Source organism: Bacillus rossius, chromosome 8, assembly GCF_032445375.1.
Source record: "Bacillus rossius redtenbacheri isolate Brsri chromosome 8, Brsri_v3, whole genome shotgun sequence".
Taxonomy (NCBI): Eukaryota; Metazoa; Arthropoda; class Insecta; order Phasmatodea; family Bacillidae; genus Bacillus; species Bacillus rossius.
In genome coordinates, this window is record NC_086336.1 from 29,475,927 (window position 1) to 29,498,612 (window position 22,686).

The 22,686-nt window shown below is 35.8% G+C and overlaps 1 long non-coding RNA gene across 1 annotated transcript; it reads left to right on the forward strand.

The window, feature by feature from the left end:
* Positions 1–902: 902 nt before the first annotated feature.
* On the forward strand, positions 903–21,652 carry LOC134534695 (uncharacterized). Its single transcript, XR_010075523.1, has 3 exons — positions 903–1,757; positions 7,491–7,584; positions 21,535–21,652. It is a non-coding gene; the product is annotated as an uncharacterized LOC134534695 (long non-coding RNA).
* The last annotated feature ends 1,034 nt before the right edge of the window (positions 21,653–22,686 follow it).

A 22,686-nucleotide genomic window follows, 5' to 3' on the forward strand; every position in this document is an offset into this window, starting at 1 on the left:
TACTTAAAGTCCGTGTTGACGGAGTGAACTGACGCAGTGGTGGACGACCTCCGTAGCGCAGTCGGACGCACACCGGTTTCCGGTGTATTTGTATCAAGTTGTGATTGTAAAAATTGGTGTACTACACACCAAAGTCAATTAAAATTAAAAAAAAAATTGTCTGTAATAAATCACAAAGGGGATGGTTGGCTTAGTACTAATTTAAAAATCACAAACCAGCTAAGAATTTTAGTAATATATAAGTGTTGGTCCAGCGGCAGAGTTCATGGCGAGGATTGAGACTGTGTTATCCATATTTGATTGTGACTTTACGACTATTTTGAATGACCTTGACCTTTAACCTTGACCTTAAAATTTTGCCTAACATTCTCCAAAATGGTGTACTAACAGGAAATAATGCCAAGTGTTATTCGAGGTGGGTCTTATTACCTGCCATTGGTTTTAAAATTCATTACACTTCACATACATGAATTTAAATTATTAAAAAATTTAGAGTTTAAAGGAAATAGGTATATGACATAAATATCTCATCACTAGCCGCAAGGAAATAAGTTTCTTGTTACTGGCCACACATTTTATCATCTGCAACATGCATAGAAAATAACTTATAACCAACACTTATTGTTTGTTGTAACAAAAATAAAATTATTGTTCCAGATTATTGAAGAATGGGCAAGAAATGCAGAGGACTTAGAGCAAAGTGGGACCAATCTACGATGCAAGAAGCCCTGAGGTTGCACCTATCCCTCACTTAACACATATTCAGGTTGCGCGGATTCATTTAGTGCAATGTGAATTTTACTGCCCCAATCTTGAATAGCATGTCTATAAATTTCAGTTAGCACGAAATCTCAGCAGGCAAAAAAAAAAAAATCGAGCACGACGCCACGAAGTCTGTTTCAACTTCTGTAAACAACAGATGTGCCGTGGGATACAATTAGCCAAACAAGGGAGGAAGAGATGCACGCGCAGGTCTGTCTACGCTATCGGCTGTTGTACAAACATCAGCTATGGCAAGTTAAATTGCGGCTATGGAGTGTAAAGAACTAAATATTTTTACAGCACGTGTGCCGCCGTGCTGTACCTTTGTCGCCTGTAACTGTACGTGCTTGATCACTCATAATGCATCGTGTTCAAGTATTTGTATTTGAAACAAAACTAGAAGTATTATGGCACACAGATTGTCATGAAGGCCACGCGTATGTTGGTTTCACTTTAGTTTTAATCAGTCAACTGTGCGCACAATCGTACGAAATAAGGACTCTTACCATGGGCGTATATAAGGGGAGGGTTCAGGGAGTCCGGAACCCCCCCCCCCCCCTTAGCATAAGACATAATTAAAATTAGCAGAATATTGATGACGAATAATATAATCTGTGCGCCACAAAATATTAGCACGCATCACAACAATGAACTACCTGTAAATGCTACGTGGACACTGCGCCATCCACATCCCCCCTCCCGACTTCTGCGCACCATTCATACTGCGCATGCGCAGCACCCGCCTCCCACGCGACGCGCTTACTGCGCATGCGCACAACAGTCGAGTCTCGCGACCTTGATAGAACCACGCGCTTTCGCCAGCCAACATGTTTTTTCAAGCCATATTTTGTTACTATTAAATGTCTACTCTTGAATAAAATTTTATTATGAAACGGTCATCAAACCAAGTATCACTTATAGATTTTTTTTGCAAGAAGAAGTAGATGGAGCGGACGCGGGCCCGTCCACAAGCATTAACAATGAAGCAAAGAATGGTAAGTCTTACAGTTGTAGCTATGTACTATATTTATCTGTAATTAATAACAGTTAACACCTAAGTATATACAGTGCAACCTAATTTTTATGTTACTGGGATTAACGAATTCTCGTAATTTACTTTTTTTTTTACTTGCATCGTAATTTTCCCTATAATATTAATGCATTGTTTTCCCGTTTTTACCCTTTCATTGACCATGAGAGTACATAACTTGATGCATGCTTTAAACCACATGAAGAAACAATAGAAGGGATTCAAATGCTTCTGCCTGAGATGGTCAATAAGGACTCCAGAATAAGCGAAAGGCTTAAAAAGAAATAGCACTTATTTTTAGGAGAAACTGAGGCAAATCAATTTTCGAGTGAGTATGAAATATGGCAGAATCATTGGGAACATATGGTGAAAAAACCATGCACCGCACTAGAAAGTCTAGATCAGTGCGAGAATCAAATTTTCCTACTATAAAAAATCTGCTTACTATTTTGGCCACACTCCCAGTGTCCACAGCAACCCCAGAAAGATTGTTTTTCAACCCTAAAGAGGTTAAAAAACTACTTGAGAAACAGCATGGGAGATGAACGACTAACTGGGCTTGCGTTGATGAGCTTTCATCGTTACATAGTTTCTGAACTGGATTCAGATGAAATCATAAATATGTTGGCCATAAGATGTAAAAGGCTAAATTTAATACTTTGAAGTTTTCAATTTTTTTTTACTTTTTACCTCTAATTTATTATTTTATTTTGAAGGCTTTTTTTATGCCAAATGTTTTAATTTATTGTAGTCTTTTTTATGTCAAAATGTTTTATGTTGATTGTGCAATATGGAAATAAATAAAAGCCGAAGAATCACAAACAAAGATAGAATAAAAACATCTATGTAGTTTTAAAAAAAATATTGATATACAATATTATGTTTATGTAATCTATCTTCTACTTTGTTACTTTTATGATAGTTAAATAAATTCTTTACGGACATTACTTACAAATTTTATTTTAATGTACTTAAAGTGACTATTGTTTGTATGTAGCTTAATTGTATGTAGCTAAACTAGTGTGTACCCATTTCATGTTTAAGTAATTGCTAAATGACTATGATTTGAGCGTTTAGATTTTTAGCTTTTACCCGCGGACCTCCCCCCCCCCTCCCTCATGTGAAAGCTATTGCTACGGCCGTGACTCTTACCAAAAGTTTATCTAAGTCTGGTGTTATTGGTTGTACTAGCGGGAATGTATTTGACATTAGATACCGGAACAGAAATTAACAGATTATTCACGTGGAAAAGGTTGTTCAATGGATGTTGCAATGAAAAAGATAAGCATTGGCCTGACAGGATTGGTGTGAACCACGTGGTGATACGCGAATAAGCACTTTAATTTTTGAAAAATTAAAATGTAATTTTCCAGACAGTAATATCGGTTTCACTGTCAGTAAAGGATTGTTTGGAAAGGTACGCGACGTGAGTTGAAGGTCACGCCCAGGCAGGCAAGTCAGCCAGCCGACTGACGATAAAGTACATAACCACGTATCTCTCGTTACATGTGGTGTCGTATTTGTCATACAAAGTGCGATGGGAAGCATGTAAAGATAAATGGTGTAACATATTTATAGTTGAGTGTAATTCAACGCAGTTATATTACGTAAAGTAATGGTTAATTTTTTTTAAGTTTTTTTCTCAAGTTCGGTGTCTTTAACTCCCAACCAAGTTGGATGTTAAGATCAGATTAAATTCAATAATGCGCACATACACATTTTGTCCGCTATGAATTTTATTTGAGTAGTCCTGATTTATAATTTTTATCCTTATGTTTACATTTTATTTGTCAAACCAATGTAAATATATACAAATATTTCTGCACTTATAAGTTTTCATTCTGATGTTATACATGTGGGCCTTATTATATGCTGGTACAGATAATATGGCCCAGTTACACTTATCTACATTTTTTCTTACATAATTTCCATTATCTATGTTATAGTCAATTTTGTACAACCCTCATGTAGCAATATAATCTGCGAACGTTTTTTATATGAAATATTTTTCTAAATATCCAATATTAAAATAGTTACAAGCAGTTATTTTGTACGTGGGCCTTATTTGCCCCTCCTACCTTACCTACCATACACAGAGACACGTGCTCTTCCTCTCTCTTTCTTTCTCTCCCCCTCCCTTTTCACAGCAATTATCAAACGATCATAAATATGCTACCTAATATTGTATATATTTTATACATTTGAAAAAAATTTCTTTGCAGTTGGTAGGTTAAGTCGAAGTGGTGACTCATCAGACCATAAAGATAAATACAATGCTCAGAAGTAAGGCCTCTATGGCAGAGATTAGAAAGGGAATATTAGGCACCCAATTCCTCACTTTCAGACAAAACTTAGAGAAGCTAAGCTACAGTGCTGATTTTTCAGTTATGCTGAAAACTATAGTTTCCTTTATAAAAATTCAACTAAGTAAATACAAATTACGAACATTCGAATTACATTTAATAGTGTTACTTAGTTTTTCGTATATTAGTATATAATATTTTGAAACAAAAAAAAATTGTTTCATCGAATTAATATTCCCAAGATTTTAAATAATATGTTCTTATTACTTAAACAATTACATCGTCACATACTAAATATATTGTCGACCTGCCACCTTCTGCTGCTGAAATGGTGATCGAGATGATGTTGGTTGCTCTAGGCACCAAAAAGTAGTTATGGTTATGCCTTTGTGCTAGTTCACAGCATGTTCGAGACCACTTTTTCAGGGTGTGACTTCGATACGTGACTGGAGGGCAGCCGGTGTTGATACCACAGAAAAACCACTGGCTCTTGTAGCCACCACGGATGCTATGTTAAATGGTGATCTAGTCTGTTACGAAATCAGATGCTCGGCATTCTTCTAAGATTGCCTTTATTGAATATAAGCATTCTTACATGTGCTCCTCAGTGCATGGCCTGGTTACTTTCGAGCCAGAGCTGGATGCGACATGCTTTTTACGGTCATGTCCCACATAGCATGAAAGCTTGCAGCAAGCTTGTCTGTTAGCTTGAATTTGGCTTGCTATGCAAGCTTGAAGCATCAAGCTTGATTCAAGCTTGATTCAAGTGCTCTGTCATCCATTGCGACCTACACTTGTTTTCGGCAAGCTTGACAAAGGCATGAATTAAACTTTCCATGCAAGCTTGACGCATCAAGATTGATTCAAGCTTGATGTAAGTCTTCTGTGAGCTATATCGATCCTTTTTTTTTCGGTAAGCTTGCCGAAGGATTGAATTTGACTTGCCGTGTTGCAGCCCTGTTGCATCCTGGGAGTTTAGTATTTTTGTTTCCGTTTCCATGTTCCTTTATTTTTTTCTGGCCAGATCTTAAATACTCCATATTACCGAAGTTGAATAAGGCTATAATATCAAGGTAAGTTACTGTGTAAATTTATTACTTTCTTAGGCAAATATATTGTTATTTTTTTTATAGATGTGTTGTGTTAATGCTTATTATGATCTACCATTCGTTAATTTAATTGAATACAATTCTTGTTGTACTTAACATGTGTTTATTCGAAAATAGGTCTGTTTTATAAATATTGTTTTTTTAGATTGGATGGTCGTTTTGTTTGAATTCCATTCATTTTATTTAAAAAAAAAAACAATTTATTAATGAAATAATCGTTTGACTCGTTTACACTAAAAATGAGCAAACCATACGTTTTAGGTCTTCAATTTTTTTCTCTTTTAGAAACCAATTTTGGGTACGGTTATAGAAGTTATGTTTAAAAATAATGCAGGTTACGGCTTTTTTGTGTTGAATGGCTAGGCTATGGGCATCTTAATTCGACACATGATAGCTAAATTAATATGATTTAGATTTATCCTTCCTTATGATAGTTATACCGATAAACCGTTACTTATCAAGGCACTAACACATCGGCCTAGCCAAAGGTGTTACAAGCTTAACCCCCATGAAAGGGTACCTATTACGATAGGCCTGCTTCAATTCGTTAACAATTAGTTTACTGTTTTAACATAAGTTTTTGTACATTAGTACTAACATTAAATTAAGATAATGGTTAGATAACTTCATTAAATACTGAAATCATTAAAACTTTTTGTTAGGGAATCAAATGAAGTGATTTTATTAATAACAATTTTTTATATAGGTAGATATGTATGTGGTTAATGAGAGTGGGTTATTGCAGATTTTTTAAAATATATTTAAGCATGAAGGCTTACTTAAATGATACTATGTAAAAAAAAAGTTACTTCCATTTTCTTACTTCTTACTACGTGTTTAATGATAATTTTGTGAAAGTTCATTGCCATTTATATTAAGTATGTTTATACATAGTTGTTTACCCTTGTAATAGTTGTTAGTTACATTCATAGCATTAAATTGTTTAAAAGTTGGCGAGGTTAGGAAATCTATGGAAAAAAAAATTCTCAAAAGTAGTGTTGAAGGTTATGTTAGGTGTATTCATTTAAAATAGGTAATACTTAACTTAAGTTCTCTAATAATTTAACAGTATTTCTATTAATGTATCTAACCTAACATCAGTTAGGCTAGGTTTATAAACTACACAGTGATTGATGCAACTCCAACTAAAGCCCGCTGCACACGACACAATTTTTCTTATAATATTGTACAAGAGATGTTATCACGGCTTGCTATAAGTTTTGTCACTTAAAAACTTGCTGGCTACGAGCAGCCCTGAGAGATCGGCTACTGGTTTAGCCTAATCTCAGTGTCCTATTTTTCATACGAGTTTCACTACAATATTTAAGCAGTGGCCAATCAGAATGAATCAAAACAATATTAGAATTTGGCGCGCAAGATTGGGAAACATAAATATGGAAGGAAAGAAGTGAACGAAAGACCAATTAACAACATTAATAAATTTTTACATGGAAGTTCTTTGTTTGTATGTGGTGAAAAGTAGTAATTACCACAATAAAAATGTTCATATTGCAGCTTTGAAAAGAATTGTTTTGATAACTTATTGTTTTGAAAATGCTCAGACAAAAACCATCAAAGTAGCCAGTATCATGTGCAGCGAAAACTTCTAGCATGGAAAGGGAAAGTACGTCATCTTGGAAACTTGAAAACTATCCAATACTAAAGCTTGTAAAAAACATTTTGTCGTGTGCAACAGCAAAATTATGGTTGTTTATAATAGTCAAAATCCAAGGTGTTAGGCCTATGAATTTTACGACATGAGATTCTATAAAAAGAACTCTCTATCGCTCGTTGGGGGCTAAATACATGCACAATTTCAGTAGCAACTTAAACATCATAGAAACATTTATGTTAGATTCAGTAGCAAAAAAAAAAAAATACATCGATCAATGAAGAGAGCAAAACTTGCCCAGTATTTGCGTGTTATTTTGTCTATGGCCATGGCTTGCAAATTCTATATAATTCCAATCCTGTCTCCCTAAGTTTCCTTACGAGGCAAAGATACCATTATAATTATTAAATGAGGGCTAAGAGACATAACTTTAGAATTTCTTGGTCTTTTTGAATAAAAAATTTATTAATGCATCTGTTGGACGTTAGAAAAGAGGCATTGAAGTAATTAGCTTTACAACTTATAATTGACCAAAATTGCACAGCTTAATTAAAAGTGCAGTATACTTGGAACTTCTCTTGCTAGATATAATTTAAAATTTTGGGGATAAAGTGTCTGAATTCATCTTTATTGTGAATATGGCTGATATGTTATTTATTTATTGGTTTTTGCAGATGATGTCCTGAAACTTCATAAAGTTACCCATATTGAGGTGAAGGAAACAATCTGCCTGTGGCTGCAACAGAGCAAAAAAAGAGTAATGATGAGGTAAAACTTTTGTTATTCTAATAACTTTATTTTAACAACTTTTTATTGTAACATTGAAAGTTGTCCATGATTGTATTTTTGGCTAGTTGCCTTTTGTATACAAAAAAATTAATTTTGAATTTTATTTTACAATTTTCAATTCTGATAATGGAATTTGGATTTCCAGATTTTTGTCTTATAAAAAATTAAGAACTACAGACTTTCATTACATGATATTTCTCATCTGTGTATTTCTGCAACAAAAATTAAAGTAAAATACATCTGGTTTTCGATTCAGTACTGCTTAATTTAACACTTGTTGAATTTTATTTGGAGCACAGTTTGAATGTAATCTTTACATAACTATGTAGTTTCTTTTTCTGCAATGTGATGATAAATTTACGTATGTGTTAATACTAGACTAGGATACAATGAAACCCCTTATTTGTACTGTTCGTGGGCACAAAGTAAAAAATGGGAAAATAAGGGAAATGTATGGAAAATCATTTTTTGGTCATATAACTGTCATATTATACAACCTAAACATATTGCACTATCATATAAACATAACTATTCCTTATTATGAGTGTCTGAAGCATATCTAAAAATAATAATTGACATTTAATCTTTAATCTCTTATTTACATTCTGTAAAGTGTAGGTAAGCATCTTTAAAATACATACGTACTTTCATACTGTAGTTGGCAATTAATATCAGATGTTTGCAGATTAAGAATATTGATAAAAATGTCAATACATAAGGATAGTTTACTAAAGCAAAAGTTACATTAAAAAAAACATACAGCAAGTTTTACAAAAACCTTATTTCAGTATTTAAAAAAAATTCGGTAAATATGTAGTGTACGGATTAGCGTCAGAAAAAAATTTTAAAAATCTGAAATAACTTTCATTATATACTCTTTTACGTCCTCTTTTCATTACAGCCTGCGGAGATAAGAAATTCCAATTACTTTTGGAGATAACGCCGTTCTTATTTTGCAATACAAGACCTATGTAATCATTCGACCGTCGCCATTTTATATTTTGCCGTGACTGCGTAAATGCCTAAATAAAAGAAATTTTCCATTAGGTAAGGTTTGTTACATTAAAAAATACTTCAAAATAAACGGAAATTAAAAATAATATCAATTAATTTTACTTGTTGTATAGTTTTAAGTATTTATAATGTAACTGACCTGTCCTAACAAAAAGGGACAAAGGTAGATTAGGTCAGGTCAGCTACATTATAAATACTTTGAAACTGAACAGACATTCAAAATAAGAAAAGTAATTTTAATGGTTGTTTAGTTTTAAAGTATTTATAATGTAGCTGACCTAACCTAACAAACCGGGACAAAGGTTGAACAGTAGGAACTCACGTAATTTTCTGTTTATATGATGTAGTCGTTCACCTACGTCGCGAAAAAAAAAATCATACTTGTAAACAAGCAACAATGTTGAATGCCGCATGAGTGCACAGGATGAAAATTAAAAAATTCGATATCTCCTAAAGTATTTGGAATTTCTTATCTCCGCCGGGTTTAATGAAAAGAGGGAGTTAAAGAGCATATAATAAAAGTATTTTCGGAAGTAGTATGTAAATGGGGCTCCGAGATCAGGGTCCAGGGGGTGGCGCCGAGAGCCGAGCCACATCTCTGACGTCACGTCCATCTCTGACGTCACGGCGGCCATCTTGGATGAGCGTAACGGGACAAGTATATCACGGCGGCCATCTTGGATCCGCCATTTTTGATGACGTCATTGTGTTCTCGAACATTCCGGCATTTTGTTTTCCGCCATTTTGAATTATGACGTCACCGTTGCAGTTTCCGTTACGGCCGCCATCTTTAAAATCTTTATTTATTATCCGATTTTAATGAAATTTTTTTTAAAAATTATAAAAAAATTAAATAATAAAATATAATAAAGTTTTTATAAAAAAACAAACATTTACGACACGGAGCTCGGAGTCCTCGGTTCGAACTCGGTGAGGGCAAAAAAAAATAAAAATGGCGACCGATCCTTCCCTTGTGGTGGATGCTGACAGACTGACTCCCACTACTTTTTTTCAAAGCATATATAACATCATCTAGTATGACGCCATGACCGCCATCTTGTCTTCGATGCTGGAAGCCATCATCATCATTGTATCGTCGGCTAGAGTGCGCTGATGACATTTTAGTTTGATTCTTATCCGCTAGAGTGCAGTAATCAATTATTGCTGTGACACCCGCCATCTTGTAATTCGGCCACCATTTTGAAATCATGTAATAATGTAGCTAGAAAAGCGGGAAAAAATCCAAAATTTCATTAAATAAATCACTCATTAACTTACATATCGATTCGTTCCGCTCCAGTCCTTGGTTCAATCCTCGATCGATGCAATAATGTTTAATTTTATGAAAAAAAATAATAATTTCAATAAACCATGTTCAACATTCGTAAAGAGACTCTAAATCCTCTACGACCACCATCCTATCAGACATCAAGACCACCATATTGGAAATGCGTAATTTTAATTCTAGAGATTCGAGAAAAAGTTGAAAATTCATTAAATAAATTTGTAATCTATATACTGATAGATTAGATCGACTTAGGTCCTTGGTTCGATCCCTGGCCGATACAAAACAACTTTAATATTTTAAAAAACTACCACTAAAGTGGCAGGTTTGAGAAAATAAAAAACACCACAAGTTCTTTTAAAAAAACTTTTATTACATACATACTACACTACTACAAGTACAAAAAAAATACACAGACAAATACCTAAAGCCTTGTGGATTCCTTGATTCAAACAGTCTTCTTAATAGATGAAGTAAGTCTTTTACATGTTCGTAAATGTCTATCCAGTCTATCAGGTCGACATATTGGTACACCACAATTTTCACACAAAGACGAATTATCGACTTCATTAAAAGGACAGTGTTATATTTCGTGTCGTTGTGCACTTTGAATATTTGCCAATGTTTTGTTACAAAATATACAGCTTGATTCCGATGAATGTACAGCCAGTCTATCACAATTCCTGAGGTGCCGTTTTAATCTTCCATATTGTACAAATTTGCTTAAACATCTGTTGCACTGATATTTAATGCGTTCAGAGTTATTACTACAATTGTGTATTACATAATCCCGTAATTTCAAGTTTTTGATCTTCTCACAGTACGTGCAGTCGGGTGATGGAACACCGCTGGATACTCCTTCCTTCATCAATGTCACTGGAACTGTTGACAACCATTGTAACACTGCTGACATGTTAACTTCTGAAGCCTTTGAGGTCTGTTCTGCGGAAGATGTTGCACGCGTCGAAATCTCCTGCTGTGCTGAGAGAGCAGGTGTAGCTGTAGACGTCGTTGTCATCGTGCTCTGCACTGATGATGATAGACCTTCGATCCAGGTTGCTGTAGATAGTGTAATGATGCCATCGAGTTCTCAAGAATAGCTAGATACAGGTCTATTATGTTATACAAGTCTAACTATCCGATCCGTTCATCACCGCAGCCAGAGACGGACTGAAGTCCATATCACCAGGGTCTCACTTATATAGTCTCATCAGCTGGTACAACACATGAGTCAAAACAATAACCAGGTTCATTATACTCGCACTTTACTTTCTCGGAGCATTTTTCATAATGAATATGTAAGCTATCAAGACGTGAAATTAGTTTTTTGCACTTATTGCACTGAAATTGTATTCTTTTAACATTATTAGAACAACTGCTTCTTTCATGTCTGCGAGCATTTGAGGTGATAGTAAATGATGCGTCACAGTATTTGCACTGACGCAATGTACGCTCTTCATTAGTTGAAGAATCCATTGCTGATGATGAAACTTCAGCTGATGGTGGAACAGCACATACCGAAGTCTCCTCCAGTGTTGTCAGAGGCGTTGCCAACGGGATCTGCTCCAACATCGTCGGCGCTGACGTCATGGTTCCCGTAGTCGATGGTACATCCTCCATCGAGTTCGACGTTAAAGTCGGTAAAGATGCCATCGAGGTCTCAAGAACAGCTAATAGACACGACTCATGCACCAGAAGAAACAAACTAGGCGATCCTTACACCGCCGACGTCAGTAACAAACTGAGCATCCTGTTGTCTAGGACTCGCTTATATACATGCACCGTATGGAATAATACGCTAGTCAAATCAAGAACCATCTACAATAACACTAGAGTCAAAACAACATTAAAAATAGAAGGACCATCAACGAAAAGGCAGCACATTTGGAAGCACCGTCAACGAAAATGCAGCACATTTGGAAGCACCGACAACGAAAAGGCAGCACATTTGGAAGCACCGACAACGAAAAGGCAGCACATTCGGAAGCACCGACAACGAAAAGGCAGCACATTCGGAAGCACCGACAACGAAAAGGCAGCACTTTTGGAAGCTCCATCAACAAAAAAAAAAGGCAAAAAGGAAGCACAAGTTACGAGATCTAAGTCTTAGTTAGAAATCAGAATACAAGAAATAAAAACATTAAATTCTTATAATTTAAATTATTTATTTTATTTCTTTACATTAAACAAATGCAAGTAAAACAAACCATTATTGTATGTAGCCAGCTTTCCTCAGTTCCATGGATCTACGAAGCTTCTAGAACAAAAGTTTACGAGACTGCGAGAATACAGGACTACAAGTCTACACGAGTACTTGACTACTTCTTAGCTCCAACAGTTCCAAATGTCTCCAGCAGCTCCAAATGCTCCAAATGGCTCCAACAGCTCCAACAGCTCCAAATGGCTCCAACAGCTCCAAATGGCTCCAAATGCTCCAAACGGCCTCCAAATGGCTGCAACAGCTCAAACAGCCTCTAAATGCTAAACATAGCTCCAAATGGCTCCAAATGCTCCAAAAGGCCTCCAAATGCTTGACAGCTCCAAATGCTCCAAATGGCTCCAACAGCTCCAAAAGGCTCCAAATGCTTCAAAAGGCTCCAAATGCTCCAACAGCTCCAAATGGCTCCAACAGCTCCAACAGCTCCAAAAAAAAGGCTACAAATGCTCCGACAGCCTCCAAATGCTTAACACAGTTCCAAATGCTTCAAAAGGCTCCAATTATCGCATCTGTCTTCGTCGGCATTTTCTCTTTTGCTCCCACTGCTCCAGCAGCATTATGTTATATGATTCCATGGATACTTTGTTACGTAGCTACAGGTCTACGAGGTTCCAATGCATCATGTTTACGAAGCTTCCAGAACACAAGGTTACGAGACTGCGAGGCTACAGGACTACGAAGCTTCCAGGACACGAGGCTACATGGCTACGAGACTACATGACTCTAACTGATTACAATAGCACCACTCAGTGGTGAGAGTTAGGTTATCTAATGCAAAGCAAATTGATGCAAGTAGTTCTGGCTGTCATCAACAGATGTAGCCACGTGTTGCTTGCAGGTAAATATTAATTAGTTATTTTATGTGGGATGCGGGATGCTCACTAACGATCGCAAAAGAAGGAGGGCTTCGCTAGACACCAAGGAGAAGGAAGTTCGTCTTACATGTTAATGCTTCGCTGATGTCTCATGGCATATTATTTGACTGAGTAATGGTTGTTTATTTCTTTAATTCCACCTGGTAAAAATATTGCAAGTTTCAATTTATTAGCAGAAATTCACTAATTAAATGTAACTCTGAATAAAATGACATGACTTATTAAGTAAATATCCTTCATGCAGAGATCGATTTCACACAAATAATCAGCAGCACTCGGAGAAAATCATTAGATGTCTAGCCAGGAATAACCAGAAGCACTTGGAGAAAACCATCAAATTATTAACAAGAATAATCGTGAGCACACGGAGAAAACGTAATGACAAGAATAATTGGGAGCACACGGAGAAAACCATACACATATTGAAAAGAATATTCATGAGCAAACATAATAACAAGAATAATCGGGAGCACACGGAGAAAACCACCACACGTTTTCTTTGATATCATAAAATTACACGGAAAAAATTTTTTAATAAATAATAAAAAATTTAAAATGTAAAAAATACAAAAATACATAAAACTCTGGCTTGTACTAGAACTCTAATTTTGCTCAACAATGAGAAGTTCACAAGCTAGAATAATCTGTTTATGTATTTTTGTATTTTTTACATTTTAAATTTTGTATTATTTATTAAAAAAAATTTTCTGTGTAATTTTATGATATCAAAGAAAACGTGTGGTGGTTTTCTCCGTGTGCTCCCGATTATTCTTGTTATTATGTTTGCTCATGAATATTCTTTTCAATATGTGTATGGTTTTCTCCGTGTGCTCCCAATTATTCTTGTCATTACGTTTTCTCCGTGTGCTCACGATTATTCTTGTTAATAATTTGATGGTTTTCTCCAAGTGCTTCTGGTTATTCCTGGCTAGACATCTAATGATTTTCTCCGAGTGCTGCTGATTATTTGTGTGAAATCGATCTCTGCATGAAGGATATTTACTTAATGAGTCATGTCATTTTATTCAGAGTTACATTTAATTAGTGAATTTCTGCTAATAAATTGACACTTGCAATAATTTTACCAGGTGGAATTAAAGAAATAAACAACCATTACTCAGTCAAATAATATGCCATGAGACATCAGCGAAGCATTAACATGTAAGACGAACTTCCTTCTCCTTGGTGTCTAGCGAAGCCCTCCTTCTTTTGCGATCGTTTGTGAGCATCCCGCATCCCACATAAAATAACTAATTAATATTTACCTGCAAGCAACACGTGGCTACATCTGTTGATGACAGCCAGAACTACTTGCATCAATTTGCTTTGCATTAGATAACCTAACTCTCACCACTGAGTGGTGCTATTGTAATCAGTTAGAGTCATGTAGTCTCGTAGCCATGTAGCCTCGTGTCCTGGAAGCTTCGTAGTCCTGTAGCCTCGCAGTCTCGTAACCTTGTGTTCTGGAAGCTTCGTAAACATGATGCATTGGAACCTCGTAGACCTGTAGCTACGTAACAAAGTATCCATGGAATCATATAACATAATGCTGTTGGAGCAGTGGGAGCAAAAGAGAAAATGCCAACGAAGACAGATGCGATAATGGGAGCCTTTTGAAGCATTTGGAGCCTTTTGAAGCATTTGGAGCCTTTTGGAGCTGTTGGAGCCATTTGGAGCATTTGGAGCCATTTGGAGCTGTGTTAAGCATTTGGAGCTGTTGGAGCCATTTGGAGCTGTTGGAACCATTTGGAGCATTTGGAGCCATTTGAATCTGTTGGAGCCATTTGGAGCTGTGTTAAGCATTTGGAGGCTATTGGAGCTGTTGGAGCCATTTGGACCTGTTGGAGCTGTTGGAGCCATTTGAGCATTGGGAGCTGCTGGAGACATTTGGAGCTGTCAAGCATTTGGAGGCCATTTGGAGCATTTGGAGCCATTTGAAGCTGTGTTAAGCATTTGGAGGCTGTTGGAGCTGTTGGATCCATTTGGAGGCCGTTTGGAGCATTTGGAGCTGTTGGAGCCATTTGGAGCTGTTGGAGCTGTTGGAGCCATTTGGAGCATTTGGAGCTGCTGGAGACATTTGGAGCTGTCAAGCATTTGGAGGCTGTTGGAGCTGTTGGAGCCATTTGGAGGCAGTTTGGAGCATTTGGAGCCATTTGTAGCTGTTGGAGCCATTTGGAGCTGTTGGAGCTAAGAAGTAGTCAAGTACTCGTGTAGACTTGTAGTCCTGTATTCTCGCAGTCTCGTAAACTTTTGTTCTAGAAGCTTCGTAGATCCATGGAACTGAGGAAAGCTGGCTACATACAATAATGGTTTGTTTTACTTGCATTTGTATAATGTAAAGAAATAAAATAAATAATTAAAATTATAAGAGTTTAATGTTTTTATTTCTTGTATTCTAATTTCTAACTAAGACTTAGATCTCGTAACTTGTGCTTCATTTTTCCTCTTTTTTTTTTTTTTTTTTTTTTTTTGTTGATGGAGCTTCCAAATGTGCTGCCTTTTCGTTGTCGGTGCTTCCAAATGTGCTGCATTTTCGTTGTCGGTGCTTCCAAATGTGCTGCCTTTTCGTTGTCGGTGCTTCCAAATGTGCTGCCTTTTTGTTGTCGGTGCTTCCGAATGTGCTGCCTTTTCGTTGTCGGTGCTTCCGAATGTGCTGCCTTTTCGTTGTCGGTGCTTCCGAATGTGCTGCCTTTTCGTTGTCGGTGCTTCCAAATTTGCTGCCTTTTCGTTGTCGGTGCTTCCAAATGTGCTGCCTTTTCGTTGTTGGTGCTTCCGAATGTGCTGCATTTTCGTTGTCGGTGCTTACAAATGTACTGCCTTTTCGTTGTCGGTGCTTCCGAATGTGCTACCTTTTCGTTGTCGGTGCTTCCGAATGTGCTGCCTTTTCGTTGTCGGTGCTTCCAAATGTGCTGCCTTTTCGTTGTCGGTGCTTCCAAATGTGCTGCATTTTCGTTGACGGTGCTTCCAAATGTGCTGCCTTTTCGTTGATGGTCCTTCTATTTTTAATGTTGTTTTGACTCTAGTATTATTGTAGATGGTTCTTGATTTGACTAGCGTATTATTCCATACGGTGCATGTATATAAGCGAGTCCTAGACAACAGGATGCTCAGTTTGTTACTGACGTCGGCGGTGTAAGGATCGCCTAGTTTGTTTCTTCTGGTGCATGAGTCGTGTCAATTAGCTGTTCTTGAGACCTCGATGGCATCTTTACCGACTTTAACGTCGAACTCGATGGAGGATGTACCATCGACTACGGGAACCATGACGTCAGCGCCGACGATGTTGGAGCAGATCCCGTTGGCAACGCCTCTGACAACACTGGAGGAGACTTCGATATGTGCTGTTCCACCATCAGCTGAAGTTTCATCATCAGCAATGGATTCTTCAACTAATGAAGAGCGTACATTGCGTCAGTGCAAATACTGTGACGCATCATTTACTATCACCTCAAATGCTCGCAGACATGAAAGAAGCAGTTCTAATAATGTTAAAAGAATACAATTTCAGTGCAATAAGTGCAAAAAACTAATTTCACGTCTTGATAGCTTACATATTCATTATGAAAAATGCTCCGAGAAAGTAAAGTGCGAGTATAATGAACCTGGTTATTGTTTTGACTCATGTGTTGTACCAGCTGATGAGACTATATAAGTGAGACCCTGGTGATATGGACTTCAGTCCGTCTCTGGCTGCGGTGATGAACGGATCGGATAGTTAGACTTGTATAACATAATATACCTGTATCTAGCTATTCTTGAGAACTCGATGGCATCATTACACTATCTACAGCAACCTGGATCGAAGGTCTATCATCATCAGTGCAGAGCACGATGACAACGATGTCTACAGCTACACCTGCTCTCTCAGCACAGCAGGAGATTTCGACGCGTGCAACATCTTCCGCAGAACAGACCTCAAAGGCTTCAGAAGTTAACATGTCAGCAGTGTTACAATGGTTGTCAACAGTTCCAGTGACATTGATGAAGGAAGGAGTATCCAGCGGTGTTCCATCACCCGACTGCACGTACTGTGAGAAGATCAAAAACTTGAAATTACGGAATTATGTAATACACAATTGTAGTAATAACTCTGAACGCATTAAATATCAGTGCAACAGATGTTTAAGCAAATTTGTACAATATGGAAGATTAAAACGGCACCTCAGGAATTGTGATAGATGGCTGTACATTCATCGGAATCAAGCTGTATATTTTGTAACAAAACATTGGCAAATATTCAAAGTGCACAATGACACGAAATATATCACTGTCCTTTTAATGAAGTCGATAATTCGTCTTTGTGTGAAAATTGTGGTGTACCAATATGTCGACCTGATAGACTGGATAGACATTTACGAACATGTAAAAGACTTACTTCATCCATTAAGAAGACTGTTTGAATCAAGGAATCCACAAGGCTTTAGGTATTTGTCTGTGTATTTTTTTTGTACTTGTAGTAGTGTAGTATGTATGTAATAACAGTTTTTTTAAAAGAACTTGTGGTGTTTTTTATTTTCTCAAACCTGCGACTTTAGTGGTACTTTTTTAAAATATTAAAGTTGTTTTGTATCGGCCAGGGATCGAACCAAGGACCTAAGTCGATCTAATCAATCAGTATATATATATTACAAATTTATTTAATGAATTTTCAACTTTTTCTCGAATCTCTAGCATTAAAATTACGCATTTCCAATATGGTGGTCTTGATGTCTGATAGTATGGTGGTCGTAGAGGATTTAGAGTCTCTTTACGAATGTTGAACATGGTTTATTGAAATTATTATTTTTTTTTTCATAAAATTAAACATTATTGCATCGATCGAGGATTTAACCAAGGACTGGAGCGGATCGAATCGATATGTAAGTTAATGAGTGATTTATTTAATGAATTTTGGATTTTTTTTCCCGCTTTTCTAGCTACATTATTACATGATTTCAAAATGGTGGCCGAATTTCAAGATGGCGGGTGTCACAGCAATAATTGATTACTGCACTCTAGCGGATAAGAATTAAACTCACATGTCATCAGCGCACTCTAGCCGACGATACAATCATGATGATGGCTTCCAGCATCGAAGACAAGATGGCGGTCATGACGTCATACTAGATGATGTTATATATGCTTTGAAAAAAAGTAGTGGGAGTCAGTCTGTCAGCATCCACCATGGGGGAAGGATCGGTCGCCATTTTTATTTATTTTTTTGCCCTCACCAGGTTCGATCCGAGGACTCCGAGCTCCGTGTCGTAAATGTTTGTTTTTTATAAAAACTTTATTAAATTTTATTATTAAATTTTTTTATAATTTTTAAAAAAAAATTCATTAAAATTGGATAATAAATAAAGATTTTAAAGATGGCGGCCGTAACGGAAACTGCAATGGTGACGTCATAATTCAAAATGGCGGAAAACAAAATGCCGGAATGTTCGAGAACACAATGACGTCATCCAAAATGGTGGATCCAAGATGGCTGCCGTGATATACTTGTTCCGTTACGCTGTGTCCTGTTACACTATGTCCCGTTACGCTGTGTCCCGTTACGTTCATCCAAGATGGCCGCTGTGACGTCAGAGATGTGGCTCGGCTCTCGGTGCCACCCCCTGGACCCTGATCTCGGAGCCCCATTTACATACTACTTTCGGAATTTTAAAATTTTTAAAAAAAAATATTGCCCAAATATGAAAATTAAAAATTTGATATCTCCTAAAGAATTTGGAATTCATTATCTCCGCAGGCTGTAATGAAAAGCGTACGTAAAAGAGTATATAATGAAAGTTATTTCAGATTTTTAAAAAAAAATTTGACGCTAATCAGTACACTACAAATTTACCAAAAATTCCAATGGTCATTTAGACATTTGAAATTGTCAATCCAACCAATGAATATATGAAAATCATCAATTCGGAGCCATGTAGCTAAAATTGCGCCTTTTGTCTAATCAAAACACAGTTTATGGGTCATTCCAGGGCCCTTGCACCCACCAACCATTACTTCTAAAGTACTTTAATTTCCTTATATTTTGATTCACGAGTGTATTTTATATGTATTAGAAACACCACAACTGGGATGCAGTTTCTTCAATCATTTCGCGATTTTTTACAATTTTGTTCAGAGTGGAAATCGGCACGCCTAACCTTTCAGTGATTGAAACACAAGTTTCTGTGTCATCGTTCATGCACTTAGTTGAGTTTTTCATCAATCTAAAATGTTTTCCTTGTTTTATACATGCTACCATCTTGTAAAAAACGTACAGATAAAAGTCAAAAATTTTTCCTTATTTACAATAATTATTTATTGCTGAAAAAGTTAGACGTTGACTAAGATTAACACCAGAAATAAATAATGTCCATAATTCTGTATGTATAAGTACTAACAAACATAAATAATTTCTATAAATTGTAGCTCTAGCGTCATGTGCTAATGTTTTCTCGAAGCCTGCCTTTACTAGGCCGGTGTTGGCAACTTGTAAATGCAGTTTTTAATTTCACGTTTCACGTTTATTCTCGGACAATTCTTTTACAGTTTCATCATAATGTATGGCGATTGCACCAAGTTGCTTGTGTGTTACGTGTTACATGATTTAACTAGCAAGATGGATGCAATTTTTGAGATGTAATTCACGTGAAAGTATTGTATTGGACTAAATGGGAGCCAAACGGGACCTGAAGAATATTGTGCTAAAATTGGGAATTGTAAATAACGGTAATGTAAATAAGGGGTTTCGCTGTAGTAAAATTCATAACAAGCTACATGAGTGTGCACAATTTAAAGATGTGCTAAGTGAGAGATTGGTTTAACTACATGTGTATTAATCACTTTGGCTATTATGTTACTAAATAAAAATATGTCTTTGCATCACCCATTTATTGTGTACTCAGAATTGTACACAGAATTTTAGCATGATCTCATTATTTTAGGTTGGCTCTTGTGGACATTGAGACTGTGTTTGGCATTTCATATGTGTTGGAGAAATCTTAGAAATAATATGGGATATATTTGGTAGCTAAATATGCCAAATCTAATTTGTGGTTCCAGTATATATCTACATGTCAATATATAACTGGCTAAAACAGTATCATAAAAGTACCGTAGACTATTGGTCTGTATATAGGGCGACCATTTTTACCTAAATGAGAGATGTGAAAATTGGAAGTCGCCTTATTTTCGCACGCTAGACGAGACAAGTGGTACTTCAGAGAAAGGAAGTAGCTCTGAAAATGACCAGAACTTTATTATGGAAAGTACGTTTAATTGAAAATAGAGTACACCAAAGCACACAAATCCATTTAAATTAATAAGTCGTGAAACTAAAACATATTATGATCAACTTAAAATAGAAAAACAAAAAACCTAAGTATTTCAAACTAGAGGCAGAATTTAATGCATAATTATTGTCGTAAGTCTTAGTACACACTAAGAAATAGTGTGACAATGCGGGCTATGAAATGTAGTTTACTCGGAACGAGATCGCGCACACTGCAACAATCGGCGAGCTATCGATAGTGGTCGGCGACGAAGATGAGACGTGTAAAAAGTTATATCTTTTGAAAACATCTTTTAAAAAATTGACACAATAAATTAGTAAGCAGTGATATTTAAACTAATAATAAGTTTTGGGTTTAAAATGCATTGTTTCTTACGGGACTAGAAACTTAATGTTAACAGCTTTTAAAAAAAAAATAGTTTGTCGTACTAAGAAAATGGTGGGACCAATTCATTCAACCATTTTGGACGGGAAATCGTAGTCATTGTGCAATTTAAATTTTAAATGAGATTCACTATAATTTTAATTACTGTACTTTCTGATTATAACTACTAAACTGCCTGACAACAACTTGAAAACCGATTCTGTTTCTCGTTGTTTTATCCTGTCATGTTTACTATTTACTACCTACACAAAGCACCGGGAACCGAACAGCTGGGCCAAAAACATCATGCAACGTTTATGTGAAATAAATTTTTCCAAATTTTAACGCCCTAGCCCTAAAATAACAGTGCGACAATTACACATGCGCGACGATTATATGATAAAACACAGTAAATATTTTGTAATTGTTTTCTTTTGACTTTTGGGGTAGGCCATTCAAACTTTTTTCAAAAAAGTAATGAGATGAATAGACATAATAAATTGTTATACATCAGTCAACACAGATAGGATTTGTCACACAAAAGTAATGACTAATGAATTTTTACATTTGTTTGGCCTCCTGAAACTGCAGGTTGCCTGATATTAGGGGGTCGCCTTACATTCGGGCCAATACGCACATATTTTGTTTTAGAGTATGTAATAGCATATGTATTGTCTGCCCTATTTTTATACTAGCCATGTTGTTGATTGTTAGTATGTAATTTGTGTAGTAAAATGTTAAAACCTTATGACTTAATCTGAAAACAACAGATATTTATTGAAATGCCAATAATAAGTAGAAGCATGTGTCATTGTTTAAATTTTTTTTTTGTAACAGGTATTTGCAAATGTGTTGGTTAATGTGATGCATCAATTTCAGTGTTTTATATATATATATTTTTTTGTTCCAAAGGAAACAGAAACCAGCAACAAGGACCAGCTGAAAATGATCCAGGCCACTAAAATTATATATGATACTATAGTAGATTGCTTATTGTATAAATTATAATATTAATAAATTTTTAGTAACTGTAATATGCTTTGACTTATTTCTCCTTTTGTTTGTCATCTCTGTTCTTACGTTATTTAATTTTGTAATACAGTAGACCCCTGGTTATCCGGTGTAATGACTGGCAAGGGGTCAATGGATGATTGAAAAAAAACTGTTAAAGTGATGTTTGGGGAAATATTTTATCCCGACCTCAAGAGAAACTCTGTAACACCCGTCCCTCATAGTTACACCCCAATTTGTTTTAGGAAAACAGTTTACTAATAAAAAACTGATTAAACAACCTCAATTTAAATTCTAAATAAAAATATAACTGTCTGGCTTTATCAGCAGAGCTGCTGTTGACACGCAAAATCTCAGAATGTAAAAGTTGGCTAAACACTCGATTTTTTTTAAAATAGACAATAAAAGAAGCAAATAGGTATTAAGGAAAGAGCAGAATACTTTTTGTTGACATTGTCACATTTACCTCCGACATTTACTTTGAGAAATTCCTTGTGAAAGTTGTATAAGATTTAGGCTTAAGTTTAATACATTACCAAATTACATAATACTATTAAGTTAGGTTATTGAATTCTTACAAGCTGTTTTGCTATATTTGTGTTGCACACATTTCAATACATCTCATAAGGTCCAGAACTTTATGTAACTTAAAAGGTAGAGATTTAATGAATGATGTGGTTTCTATATTCACATGTCTGTAATTAAATTATTAGTAGTAAAGATCATAACAATGAAGCAAGTGTATGTCTAGCATACACTACTTAAAACAATGTGTATTCTGAACCAGCAATTGAGTGGTCATCTTTCTTTTGAAGTATTATATCAATGACAGCAATTTTATAGTGTTAATGCAAGAAAACTTTGTAACTAGGAAATATGGAGTATGTTTTGAAGTGATAAAATGGCACTGAATCTGAATTGTTTGCATTATTGATATGCAACATTAAAACTCAATTATTTTTTCATTAAATTTTCTTCAAAATCTTAATATGTGCAATTATCTGGTATCCATATATAGTTTACTATGGTTTTAATAAAAAAAATTACAGTGTG